The 11,526-nt window shown below is 39.1% G+C and overlaps 1 long non-coding RNA gene across 2 annotated transcripts in view; it reads left to right on the top strand.

Annotated features, from left to right (window-relative positions):
* The window catches only part of LOC102264143, a 39,168-nt gene extending 27,961 nt beyond the window's left edge, over positions 1–11,207 (top strand). The window contains exons 1-3 of one of the 2 annotated variants that reach the window (XR_313930.1): positions 7,816–7,894; positions 10,259–10,320; positions 11,111–11,207. This is a non-coding gene — a long non-coding RNA (uncharacterized LOC102264143). Of the gene's footprint in view, positions 1–7,815; positions 7,895–10,258; positions 10,321–11,110 lie in introns of those variants that run through there. The other variant, XR_001363277.1, reaches the window with a different exon arrangement.
* The last annotated feature ends 319 nt before the right edge of the window (positions 11,208–11,526 follow it).

The raw sequence follows: 11,526 nt of genomic DNA, 5'->3' as shown, positions 1-11,526 counted from the left end.
GAGTGACAGGGGGGAGCTCCCCAACCCCCTGATGGGCCCTGCTCTGTGTGTGACAGGGGGGAGCTCCTCAACCCCCGGATCGGCTCTGCTCTGTGTGTGACAGGGTACAGAGCCCCAACCCCCCTGATGGGCCCTGCTCTGTGCATGATAGGGGGCAGCACCCCAACCCCCTGATCGGCCCTGCTCTGTGCGTGACAGGGGGTGGCGCTGTAACCTCTCTATCGACCCTGCTTTGAGTGTGACAGGGGGCGGTACCCCAACCCCCCAATAGGCCCTATCCTGAGCGTGACTAGGGGTGGCAGTGTAACCTCCTGATCCGCCCTGCTCTGTGCATGACAGGGGGTGGCGCCCCAGCTCCCCAGTCGGCCCTGCTCTGAGCCCGACCAGGGGCTGTACCTAGGGATTGGGCCTGCCCTCTGCCACCCGGGAGCAGGCCTAAGCCAGCAGGTCATTATCTCCCGAGCAGTCCCAGACCTCGAGAGGGCACAGGCCGGGCTGAGAGACCCCCTCTCCCCCCTGAGTGCACAAATTTTTGTGCACCGGGCCTCTAGTATACTTATAAAAGGGTAATATGCTAATTAGACCAGACGTCTTCTGGACATTCTTCCAGACATCCTTCTGGACAAAGCCACAGTGGCAGGGCTGAGGCAGAGGTGGATAGGGGTGACTAAGCCAGCAGGGGAGAGCAGTTAGGGGCAACCAGGCTGGCAGTGTAGGGTAGTTAGGGGTGACCAGGCCAGCAGGGGAGGGCTGTTAGGGGTGACCGGGCATGCAGGCAGGTGAGCAGTTAGAAGCCAGGGATTCTGGATTGTGAGAGGGATGTCCCGGAGTGGAGAGGGTGCAGACTGGGCTGAGGGACCACCCCCCCCACACACTCGAATTTCATGCACCAGGCCTCTAATATATATATGAAAAGAGAGAGAGAGACAGAGAGACAGACAGAGAGACACAGAGAGAGAGATTAATATTTGTTATTAGCTAATATGATCACAGATGCTGAGAGGTCTGCAACCTGGGGACACAAGGAAGTCTGTGGTATAATTTGAAGTTCTGAGAGCCACCCAGCTGCTGGTGTAGATCCCAATTCAAGTCTGAAGGCCTGAGAACCAAGGGTGCCAAGAACAGCAGAGCAGTATCTTAACTCAGCAATCAGGCAGAGAGGAGATTCAAACTTCCTCTGCCTTTTTGTTCATTTCAGGTCCTCAATAGATTAATTGATGCCCACCCACATTGGGGAGGATCATCTGCTTTACTCAGCAGACCAATTCGAATGTTAATTTCTTCTGGAAACATCCTCACAGACACACCCAGATATACTATTTAACCAGATATTTCAGATCTGGAACTTTGTTGCATTTAAAATTTGTCTCTTTGAGAATTGTCAGTCTGTTCCAATTTCAGTGCTCAGTTAAGTTAACACCTAAAAGTAAACATCACAAAGGCAAATCCACTGTAACAGATTCCTCACTGGAAAAGATGAACTGTTTCTAATCAGCCATTAAAATTTTCTTCCCATTGTTAGTCATCTTAGGAATGAAAATTACATCACGATGAAATGCCACTACACACTCTCTGGAATGACTGAAATTGATGAGGTGTGGAGAAGTTGGAACTTTCATATAATTTGGATGCAAATGAAAGATAATGCATTTACTTTTCAAACTGGCAATATATAAAAATTAAATAAACATGCACCTTTCCTGTGATCCAACAATTTCACTTTACCCAAGACAAATAAAAATATTACTAAATTATTTTTATAAGAATGTTTCTATTTTCTTAAAAAACTCTAACTGAAAACAACCCATAAATTTATGAACAGGAGAATGTTAAAAACAAATTATAATATTCATACAATGGGAAACTATCATCTATAAAACAGAATATCCACAAATACTATGAACTATCTCAATAGCGGTGTGTTATGCAAAATAAGCCATGCACAAGAATTCCTACCATACGATCCATATGAAGTTAATATTAAGGTAAATAATAGGCAAACACTCTATGTTGATAGAAATCTAGGTCCTGGTTGCCTATGAGGGAAGGAAATTGATTGTGAGATTGCATAATGGGCCAGTCTAGGTTGATGGAACTATTCTATTTACTAATTTGGATAAAAGTTACACATTTATATATTCATCAAAATTTACCTAAGATCTGGATCTTTGTTGTATTTAAAATTTGTCTCTTTGAGAATCGTCAGTCTGTTCCATTTCCATGCCTCTGATTCTATTCTATTTTATTCACCAGTTTATTCTGTTCATTAGATTTCTTCAAGGGAAATCTTGAAGGGAGAAGCGATTAAATGAAGATTTTATATGCATATATGTATTACCTATGGACACAGACAATAGGGTGGCAAAGGCCTGAGGCTGGGTGGGAACCCATTGGAGGGGGGCAATGGGAGAAAAAAAGAGGGAATCTGCGCCTTAGCCAGTTTAACTCAGTGGAAAGAGTGTTGACCTGCGGACTGAAGGGTCCCAGATTTGATTCTGGTCAAGGGCACATGCCTGGGTTGTGAGCTTAATTCCCAATGTGGGGTATGCAGGAGGCAGCCAATCAATGATTCTCTCTCATCATTGATGTTTCTATCTCTCTCTCCTCTCCCTGAGAGAGAGAGAGAGAGAGAGAGAGAGAGAGAGGACAAATGTAATACTCTCAACAATAAATATTTTAAAAATTATAAAAATAAATAAAAGAGGCAAATAAATAAAATGTATCTCAAAGAAACAAAAATTAATAAAACAACTAACTTAGATGTTATAATTATCCCATTTTACTAAAGAGGAAACAGAGACACTGAGAATTTAAACCTCTTATTTAAACTCTATTACTTCTAACTGCTGGAGCCAGTATTAAATCCAAATAATTCCTCACAAAGGTGTTTGGTTCATAGGCTATAAAATAATTTATAAAACAGGGAAATTACAGTTCTCCAATGTCTTAGAACACATATTTTGCTACCTTCTTTCTCTCCCCTTGACACATAAAGAACTATTCAGTTTAATTTCTAAGACAATTGGGTTTGGATGTCTGTGAATTTGGGTGGACATATAATTCATTGTCATAATCAAGACACTTTTGAGAGTGAAAAGGGATCCTATTAATCATTTTCTAGCCAACAGGTGTAATTTTGTACTATTGTTTATAAAACAGGACATATGACCATCACACCTACATGGATTGTTTATATTTTAGACACACACACACACACACACACTGTCCCACTCAGCGATAAGGAGGCTTCAAGTCTTAGAAACACAAAAGAGCTAAGCATCATTCTTTAGTAAGAGTGAGGAGACATCATAGCTTACAGATGTTAGTCTTCCAAGGACAATAAAGGAAAGCAGCTGCTGCCTTTCTTAAAAACAGAAGTTAGATTTTCAATATGATACCATGTCCCAACTGTTACAAAAACAAAAACTCATTAAGCCCCCACAGTCTGTTGGGAGTGCTTAAGCCCCCACTAAGTTCTGAAGTTCCAAAGATAAGTAAAAGCACTTTCCTCTTTCATTTTGTGATCAATATTTCTAAAATAAACTATAAAAATAAAAAATATATATATGACCAAGAAGAGTTTAGCACGCAATTCATATGTGAAAGTCCTAACCCACTTCACAATGTGATCTTTATGGAGACAGGGTCTTCACAGTGGTAATTAAAGCAAGATGAAGTTATGAGGGTGGACCTTTATAAAATGTGGACAGTTTCCTCGTAAGGAGAGGAGATTTGGACACAGACACATACGGAAGGAAGATGACGTAAAGACGCAGGGAGAAGGCGTCCATCTACAAGCTCAGGAGAAAAGCCAGGAAGAGATCCCTCCCTCGTGACTCTTAGAAGGAAGCAACCCCCTCAACAACTTGATTTTAGACTTTTAGGTTACAGAATAGTGAGACAATAAGTTTCTGTTGTTTAAGCCGCACTATCTGTACTCATTACGGCAGCCCTGGCAAACTAACACATATACAAAGTACATTTCAAGAGAATAATTTACTTTGCCTGGTTTATATTCTGTTTTAAAATGTTTGCCATTTAATTAATATTTTAAATGTTGTATTACACACACACACCCTATTTTTTTAATGTGTATAGTGTTGTTGCTTTTTTTATTTCAGAGAGGAAGGGAGAGGGAGAGAATGATAGAAACATCAATGATGAGGGAGAATCATTGATTGGCTGCCTCCTACACACCACCTTCTGGGGATCAAGTCCACAATAGAGGCACATGCCCTGCCAAGAATTGAACCTCAACCTCCTGGTTCATAGGTTGATGCTCAACCACTGAGCCACGCCGGCTGGACCACACACACCCTCTTGTCAAAATGATAAGATAAATACAACGATGGTGATGATGATAATCATGATTGATTCTTATTACCTCTTTTAATGTTACAAACAATTACAATAAAGGTTTACATGCACTAATTTATTTAATCTTCAAAATGAACCTTGAAGTAAATGTTATTTTAATATTATATTAGATTTTGCATTTTATATTATAGATGGAGACGTAAAACATAGAAAGATTAAGAAACTTTCCTATAGTCACAAAAGTAGTATTTGAATTAAAGAAGTCAATACTTCACAATGCACATAGTGTCCCTTCTAGCTCATTCTATGTATTTGTAAGATTTACAAATCTTAAAATACATATGCACATACATTTAAATATATAGAAGTACAATTAGCTCTGGCTCAGTTGGTTAGAGCATTATTATCATATACCAAGGTTGCCAGTTTGATCTCTGGTCAGGGCACGGACAAGAAGCAACAAATGAATGCACAACTAAGTGGAACAACAAGTAGCTGTTTCTCTCTCTCTCTCTCTCTCTCTCTCTCTCTCTTTCTCTTTCCCTCTCTCAATCTGCTCAATCCCTTCCCCTCTCTCTAGAATCAATCAATTAAAAAGTGTGATTGAGTATATTATACAAATTTATATTGCATCATGCTTTGTTTTTACCCCATAATAAATATATTTCCATATCAGCACATTGAATTTTACCTTCTTGCTAGAAATATTGTATAAAATTTCATAGCTTATATGTATCACATTTAATTAAACCTCCAAACTGATGGTCATTTAAGTTGATTTTATCTTTTTCCTGATAACCAATGCTATAAGAAATAAAATGTAATATATCACACTTTTTGATAATTGTTGGGTAAGGGTATGTACATAAAAGTTTTGGATAGGCACTGTCAAATCTTTCTTCAAATTTTTGAAATAATTAAAAAACCTCTACAGCATATGGCAGTGCCTTTTCCCAAGGTGAAAACTTTAAAATATTAAGTTTAGATTATTTTTTCCCCACACAGAACAGACTTAAATGGTATACTGGGTTTTATTCCATAAAAGCCAATTTTGAGAAGTGCACTAAATTAAACAGAACATCAGGGGTCTTGTTGATTACTTATAGTAACCCTATCATCAGAAGATTGTGCTGTAATTATTGTAATGTTAATTGCTTTTCTCCCTTTCTTAATAATCTGAAGAAAAATGTAGCACACATCCCCTTTCCTCATATGGAAAGTTGTCTCCAATATAAGCTATAATTAAATCAAATTCATAATCATGTCTCCTTTTTAGTATTATTATATTCCTTTGTATGGCTAATTTTCATATGGATACAGACCTTCATTTTCTCTAGGAAATATATTTTGGCAGCATATTCTAATATCTTGACCCATCTTGAATTTATTGTTTGATTTAATCTCTTCTGTATTCATAACCTTGATCCCAATTATTTCTTCCAGGATTCCTTATTATTGCCAAAGCACACAGTGAATTTTTTTACCTCATTAGCATAATATTCCTTCCCTTTGGAACCCCGAGTCTCATTTGTTTGGATGTGCATATTTGCCTATGATAGTGTTTTCTCAGGAGCTACAGATTTCATGAAAATGAAAACAGCTATACATCTAAGACTAAAAAAACCCCACTTGAATTGGATTCAAGTTAATGGAAAAAAATACAGCAAAACTTTTAATAATATAACAATGTTTTTGAAGCAGTGGTCTATATTAATAACCAAACTATGGTTTCATAATCAATGTGTTAAAAAGTAAGAATAATCCACAGCTACCTGTGAACACTTTGTATCACGTCCTGCTGACTGAAGACCACAGACAGCAGAGCTGCAAATAACAGGCTAGCTTAGGTCCTATTTATTTCAGTGAAGATTGGTTAAATCCCTATCTTGTAGAAGGACTCCTGTGAAGTTTTGTGAGTAGGTCTCCATCAAGAGCTGTAGTTCTCCTGCTCTCCTTCGTTCCAGCAAGGCTCTTACTAGCAGCTTATGTGCACAGTGAATAAGTCTACTTATAGAAGCTAAAGTTAAATGTATCAATCAAAACCACAGACCACATGCCCGGGGTTGCGAGCTCAATCCCCAGTGGGGGTGTGCAGGTGGCGGCCGATGGATGGTTTACTCTCATCATTGATGTTTCTATTTCTCGCTCTTCTCCCTTCCCCTCTAAAGTCAATAAAAATATACGTATATTGAAAATGGCAAACAAAAAAACAAACCTCACAGACAATGCAAACAGATATCAAATAACTAAAGGTAAGATTTTTGTCTATAGACTATTTGTTGAAACAATATTCTCTCTCAGAAATGACATCTTTATTTTGATCCTATTCAGTCCCTATTCAAAAAAGCAGGAAAATAACCCATTTATTCATTGTATACTTACCCTAGTATTTGTTGAAATCTTCCTCCACAAATGCACAGCAGGCTCTGTTCCTGGCACTAGGAATTGAATTTGTAGAGAAAGACAGAGAACAAACAAGTTAAAAGTAAATAAAATATCAAGTGGTGACATAGTTGAAGAAGCATATTTCGGGGATACAGAGTGGAGGACGGGGGCGCTGTATGTTACAGGGTGCTCAGGGCTGTCCTTCCCGATGAGCTTGCATTTGATGACACACATAAAGGCAGTACAGGTGCCCATCATGTGGATCCCTTCCCTCAGAAAGAGCTTTTCCATCAGCGAGGAGCATGGGCATGAAGGCTCTGAAGCAGTCCTTTGCTTGTTGAGTTAAGGAGCAGCAAGTAGGCAAAACTGCCTGGAGCACAGTTGGCAGGAGGAAGGGTGGGGGGAGATGAAGTCGGAGAAGCAGTGAGTGGGGATCTCGTGTAGGGCTTTGCGGTGGACAGACCCTGTGGTGGCCTCCATATTCATGTCCTGAATAAACCCTCTCTCCTTGAGTGTTGGCAGGACCCATCACTTGCTTCTCACTATAGAAATGCAAAGATAATGGGCTGTCAGTGCGATTATATATTTATGTTAAATTACAAAGAAACTAAAGCAGTGGTTCTCAACCTGTGGGTCCTGACCCCGTTGGGGATCGAGCGACCCTTTCACAGGGGTCGCCTAAGACCATCGGAAAACACATATAAAATTACATATTGTTTTTGTGATTAATCACTATGCTTTAATTATGTTCAATTTGTAACAATGAAAATACATCCTGCATATCAGATATTTACATTATGATTCATAACAGTAGCAAAATTACAGTTATGAAGTAGCAATGAAAATAATTTTATGGTTGAGGGTCACCACAACATGAGGAACTGAATTAAAGGGTCGCGGCATTAGGAAAGTTGAGAACCACTGCACTAAAGATTCTCCTCGTAGTTGGCTTAGAGGAGAGGCTGTTCTGTTGGGAGAGGGCCTGTGGATAGGGTCACATGACAAGGAATAGCTGATGACCTCTGGGAATTCAGAGTGACCCGCTTCTGACAGCCAGGAGGAAACAACCACCTCAGTCCACAAGGGGCAACAAACCAGAGGTGAACTCTGCCAACAACCTGCAGGAGCTTGGAAGCAGATCTGAGACTATAGCCCTCTTCAAGCCTGGTGAGATCTGAAACAAAGAACCCAGGTAAGCTGGTGTCCAGACACCCGGCCCAAGGAAATATTGTGTGATTTTAAGCCCACTAAGTTTTATGCAGCAGTAGAAAACTGATACAGGCCTTGTAGAGCATTATAAGGAATTTGTGTGTCACTATGTGACTCAGTAAGATAGACAGCTTTTGGGCACAGAAGTGTCATGAGCTACACTATGTGTTAAAAGGATAACCCTGGCTGTGGTGATGAAGAAAGACAGGAGAGGGTGGGGCAAGTGTGGAGATAGAAGATATGGCAATAATCTAAGCAAGAGCTTTTGCTGGTTTGGGCTTGAGTGGTAGCAGTAGAGGTGATATGTGGTAATTTGATTATAAATTTGATTCTGAAAGTAGAGCAGTTGGTTTTAGATAAGTGATTTGTGAAAAAATGAATCAAGACTGCCTCCAAGGTTTTTAACCTGAACGACTGAAAAATCCAGTTGTCATTGGAAATGACTGATAATCCTGAAAGTTGAAATCATCTACTTCCTAAATCATCTACTCCTTAAAGTGAGTAGCAAGCATAAATTTCATGAATAAACAACTAATACTATCTCTCCTTTTCCTGTTCCAATCCTTTTAAAGGAGAAAATGTTATGGGTGTCAGGGTTAAAGTAGTCCAAGGGGTTACAGAAGTGTTCTAGTGCTCAGTTAGCCTCACTTGTTACTGTTTACCTAACACTCAGCATCCGTAAGTTGTATCAGGAGCCTAAATTACCCAGGGCTCCTTATCCGGTGGTACCTATTCACGTATACACTGCTAAATAAAACTGGTAGAGTGTGATACAAATCAAGTAATTCATAGGTGTTAATCAATTTTTACTAAGAAATTATTTTATGCTGAATTACCATTTCCTTGCTTCAGTCTGTCTAAAATACCCAACTTATATTAAATAATTAATATACATTTTATAGTTTAGTAAAACAATGAGGCATGAATTTACCAAATCTATACTGATAAAAGGGTAATATGCTAATTAGACCAGATAGACTGGACATCTTCCAGACGTCTTTCCATCCTTCTGGACAAAGTCACGGTGGCGGGGGCCAAGGCAGAGGCGGTTAGGGATGATCAAGCAGTTAGCAGGGGAGCAAGCATTTAGGGGTGAGATCAGGCCAGCGGGGAGGAGTTAGGGGTGATCAGGCTGGCAGGGGAGCAGTTAGGAACAATCAGGCCAGCAGGCAGAAGTGGTTATGGGCGATCAGGCAGGCAGGCAGGCAGGCAAGCGGTTAGGAGCCAGCAGTCCTGGATTGGGAGAGGGATGTCCAACTGCCAGTTAAGGCCCTAACTAGCAGTCAGACATCCCCCGAGGGGTCCCGGATTGGAGAGGGTGCAGGCTGGGCTGAGGGACGCCCCCCTTCCCTGTGCACAAATTTTGTGCACCGGGCCTCTAGTATTTTAATAATTGATCAAAACAATGCAAAGAAATATGCGTGTATACCATTGCTTTAATATTAGGTATTCTTCAGACACTAATAATAAGGCATTGGAGTGAATAGTCATGTGGATCTAAATCACTCTTTACTTATTTCTAACAGAAAAGACAGTTTGTCACTGAAAATTATATAAAATTCCTTTATTAATTCAGACTTCACAAAGTATCTGATAGATATTGAGTTAGTGTACTTTACACACACACACACACACACACACACACACACATATGATGTCTAAGACAATGGTAGATTTCTTACAAGATGCAAATTTAAATGAAAAATTTAAAAAAATTATCTTTATTATAAAACTACTTTCAAACATTGTAAGAAAAAATGACTACATGCAACCAATAAGAAGTATAGCTGATAAATTGAGGGCATTTTACTTTCTAGGGAGTAAAAGTTGCCATAATCATTTCAATGTATTATTTTAGTCACCTTATCCAAACTCCAAATTCCTCACCCAAAGTAGTATCTTTAAAAATGTTTGATATTTGTCCTTGCAGTATAAAACATTTTTAAGCATAACAAAGTATTTTGTAGAAAGTTACACTATGAAAAATAAATATAAAGTCATTTCCAACACAAAATTCATTGTAGATGTGACCAAAACTTAAATTCTAGGCTACATTAAATCAAGACAAGTTACCTTTATATTGGCTTACATGAGTGCAAATCCATCATCACTTTATAAATTCTGTCCTCATAATTGATATTGTGCCAGGTCTTCATGTATGAAAATTGCATATTTTTCTTAGTTTTAAATGAAACATGATCCAAAGAACTTGAAATGTAGTTAGAGGTTTCAGAAACAAATTTAATATTTTCTTTGGGGGAATTTTTTATATTACAGATTCTCTATATTTCTCATAATATTCAAGAAAGAAATAACATATTTTATTTTTATGTTGCTTCTGCTGCAGCTGGAGCCACTATTGCATACGTTAGCCTGAATAGAAGACTGATCTCAATTCATAATTAGAAGGTAGGTCCTATGCTGTTGGAAAAGAAAAAAAAATGAAAAGAGAGATGTGATACCTCACTGGAAGAACTCTCATATTCTTTGAAAAAACAGACACAGAGCCCTAGCCAGTTTGGCTCAGTGGATAGAGCATTGGGCCTTTGGACTGAAGGGTCCTGAGTTCGATTCCGGTCAAGAGCATGTGCCAGGTTGAGGGCTCAATCATCATTAGGGTGCAGGCAGGAAGCAACCAATCAATGATTCTCTCTCATCCTTGTTGTTTCTATCTCTTTCTCTACCTTCCTCTCTGAAATCAATAAAAAATATATTTTTTTAAAAAAGAAACAGACACAAAAAGTATAATGAGCATGCTAATGATCATGCATGCACAATATTTTTGGGACAAAGTCATGGGGGTGATTACACCTTGTGGGTTGATTGGATAGAAGGTGATTTGGAAATGCATCTAATTCATCCTGAAGAGCTCAGGATGGCTCTTGAGTATGTGAGGTCCAGGCTTAATGTTAAAGGATAAGTAAGTGTTAGCTATTTGACTAGCTATTCGGGAAGGAGGAATAGCAGGACTTAATAGAGATCAGTAACAAGCCAGAGTGTATGGTGAGAAATAAGCAGTTCTCTGCATTAGCAGACAAAATCTAAGGTAAAACATGTGGGGAGATAAGAGAAGGCTGAAGAAGTAAGCAAGGGTTTTATAGTAAAGAATCTTACTTGCCATTATAAAAATTTGTGTTTCAGAAATAAATGTAAAACATACTGAAACATTTTAAGCAGGAATGACATGCTTTCATTTTAGTAAGAAGACAACTTTTAATGTGTTAAATCTGAAGAAAGGAAGACTAGTGATGAAACTGTATCAGTACCCCAGCACCATATTATCACTCAAAGGACATGAACAGGTATGTTAAATAGTCTTACAAAATTTGTTGGGGGGAAGATGGAAGAGAGAAGCATGCTGGGATATTAATTCGGGAATCCTCTGCCTAGGGTGGTAAGGGGAATGAGGAATGTGCTGGAGTCATCTTAGGAAAATATGCATAAGAATGATGGGATGACAAAAAGAGTCTCGAGCAATATTAATATTTTAGAGACAGGAGGAAGGATTAGTGTGGTCAAGGGAAACTAGAACAAATGAACAGAGGGGTAGAAGCGTGAGGATAATGTGAAGTCATGGACTCCAGGAGATGAGAGGTCTGTGAAGGAGGGAATGGT

The sequence above is a fragment of the Myotis brandtii genome, unplaced genomic scaffold, assembly GCF_000412655.1.
Source record: "Myotis brandtii unplaced genomic scaffold, ASM41265v1 scaffold37, whole genome shotgun sequence".
In the NCBI taxonomy this organism is placed as follows: Eukaryota; Metazoa; Chordata; class Mammalia; order Chiroptera; family Vespertilionidae; genus Myotis; species Myotis brandtii.
The sequence above is the reverse complement of the archived record's forward strand: the minus strand, read 5'-3'. Positions and strand labels throughout refer to the sequence as shown.